The sequence below is a fragment of the Nannospalax galili genome, unplaced genomic scaffold (assembly GCF_000622305.1).
Source record: "Nannospalax galili isolate Female #2095 unplaced genomic scaffold, S.galili_v1.0 scaffold1157, whole genome shotgun sequence".
Lineage (NCBI taxonomy): Eukaryota > Metazoa > Chordata > Mammalia > Rodentia > Spalacidae > Nannospalax > Nannospalax galili.
This window is the reverse complement of record NW_008340118.1, coordinates 113,063-115,990: the sequence shown is the minus strand read 5'-3', so window position 1 is coordinate 115,990 and position 2,928 is coordinate 113,063.

Here is a 2,928-nt window from a genome sequence, read left to right as displayed (position 1 = left end):
CCCGCCCCACCACACCCTACTCAAGATAGAAGTCTTTGTTTTCCAAAGCTACCACGGACCATAGCCTTTACCCAGTGTGGAAGACTTGCTTTCCCTAGGCTTTCCTAGTTCTGTCACCTTTGTGGCCCTGTTACCTTACTTACCACGTTATCTGCCATGCGCCTTTTGCTTGCATTCCTCACATACGGCTATAAAAGTCCCTCAAAACTGGAACTAGAAACTGGCTCCTTTGTGGAAGAATCAGCGAGTCAGTCCACTAATGTGAAACTCAACTCCCTCTCGCCTGATTTCGGCTGTTAGTCTCTGATTTTTTTCTGTAACTGTTCCTCAACAAGGGGTGGGGGCTTGGGAGCCCCTTTGCGCCCCATGCATTGGCCTACTTGCTCCTGTGCCGGCAACCACAGCTGCTGTGAGCTCGTGAGAGCAGTGCTCTGTCCAGAAGACCCTGGCTCACTGCAGTCTTCCTGGGCCTCCGGCTCTTCCTGTCTCCCAGTCGGTGGTCGGTCCCCTCTTCACAGTGAACGGTGTGATATGGATGTTCTGTTTGTGGCTGAGCACTTCACCGACACTTATTCTGTGCACTTTTCTTGTTGTTTGTTTTGGTTTGTGTCAGTTCTTTTTTGTGTGACAATGTCTCCCTGTAGCCCTGGTTGACCTAGACATAGACCAGGCTGGTCTTGAACTCCCAGAGATCCACATGCCTCTGCCTCCCAAATGCTTGGATTAAAGGTGTGTGCCACCACACCCCACTTATTCTCTGCACTTTGATGAGTATGTGTGCATGCATTCATGTGTGTATATATGTGGTATACATATGTGTCCATGTTCATCTGTGTGCATGCATGGAGACCAGAGGTCAACGTCAGGTATTTTCTCTCATTGAACCTGGAACTCGCAGATTTGGTGAGGCTAGCTGGTCAGCAAGCCCCAGGGATTCTCTGGTCTCTCCCTCCCAGCACTGGGGTTACCGGCTTGCTACCAGGACCAGCTTTTTCACATGGGCTCTGGGAATCTGAACTCAGGTCCTCAGTAAAGGCAAACACTTTAACCAACTGAGCCATCTCTCCATTCTCTTACATCTAATCTTTTATGCTGTAAATTTTTGGAAATTTTAAAATCTTTGATCAACATGGTACTTATGTAGGGCAGAACAGTACGGCATGAGGCCAGGTTTTTTTTTCTTTTTCAAATCATTAATCTGTCTCAAGAAAATTCATTGAATAATTTGATGTTTTTGCATCATTATTCAGCATTGACTTCATCATGCGTTGACCTTTGATACATAGACCTTCTTCTGCAGGGTATATTTCAGGATTCTGTTTTATTCACATGTCTATATGTGTGTATATTCACTGCTCATATCAGTGACATTCTGTTTAAATCATAAAAGCTCTCTGACATGTTTTAGCATATGGAAGATATGGTCCTCTCACTGCCCTTGATTTTCAGAGTTTTTCAGAAGTGCTTGGGAAGAGCCCAGGCGGTAATCTGCCTATTTCTTTTCTTTTGAGATGAAGTTTCTCTTTGCAGCCCAGGCTGGCCTGGAACTCACAAACCTCGTTCCTAGGCCCTCACTCTCCTTCCAGTGCTGGGATCATAGGCATGCCCAGGATTAACTCCAGTGATGAAAGGGAAGAAAGTAGGACAGGGCTGAAGGAATGCACAGCATCAACCCAGATGGTTTCCTGGAGGAGACTGCAATACCTTCAGAGATATGCCATGCAGTTTGGGGTTGAGTTAAGAGTCCTTTATTAGTTGGTGGTCAGAGAGGGGGCTAACGCCCAAAAGAACTCTTGACCCAGAGGGTAGGCCGAGTGGGGTTTATAAAGCTTAAAATCACAGTTACATCATACCAGGGGCAAAGCTAATAGCCATAGTTATATCAGATCACCACAGTTATACCAGACCAGGGGCAAGTCAATTAACAAAAAGGTTTTCAGTTAACAAAAAATTTGAGTTAGGAAAAATAAGTTTCTCAGTATTACAGAAACAATGGGCTCCATGCAGATCCAGGCACCACTTGAGGGTGTTCTGCCTGGTAAGTTGTAAGTTTCTCAGTATTGTAGAAACAATGTACCCCCTGAAATGCAGGTGTAGCCTCTGTAGACCAGTTCTGGCTGGCTGGCTGCAGTTAGGTGGGGAGGCGTTAGGCAGAAACACAGGGTAAAGCAGAAGTCAGCTAGAACAAAATGGAGCCAGCTGTACCATTTCAGGGGCCTGGGGAGAGGGAGCCTTACCTTACGCTGGCTGTCCCTAGTGAGGAGTTGTCCAGATAAAGCTGCCACACAGTGACAGTGGAAACAGGGATGGAGAGATGGCTCAGTAGGTAAGAGCTACTACTGCTCTTGCAGAGAACTCCAAGTTCAATTCTCAGCACCCACGTCAGATGGCTCCCAACCCCCTGTAACTCCACCTCCAGGGGAGCCAACACCCTCTTCTGGCCTCTGTAGGCACATGCACGCATACACATGCGTACACATAACTTAAAGTAAAAAGGAGAAAAGAAGCTGCACAGCAAGCTCTGCATGTTGTCATGGGATCCGAACGGCCTTTTAGAAGCAGGCACAGTCATGACTTGCATAAGATACAGACGTGGATAGGGATTCAATATTTGACACATATGATGGGGGAAACTAGGCAGATGCTAGACACAGTTCAAAGGAAAAGTGAGAACAAGTTTTTCTGGAGTAAAGGGATACCGACAGGAGTTACAAATGGAGGCTGAGTTTTCCTCAGAGGTGGGAGGCTGGCTGAATCACTGTTAGACAGGCAGCTGTCAGTTACGGACAACTTACAGGATTACAACATAGTCCAAAGCCAATGTGGCTCCGTCTAGCCTGCCTGCAAGGTTCTGGGTTTGATCTCTACCAAGGGACAAAAAAACAAACCAACCAAAAAAAAAAAAAAAAAAAAAAACAAAAAAAAAAA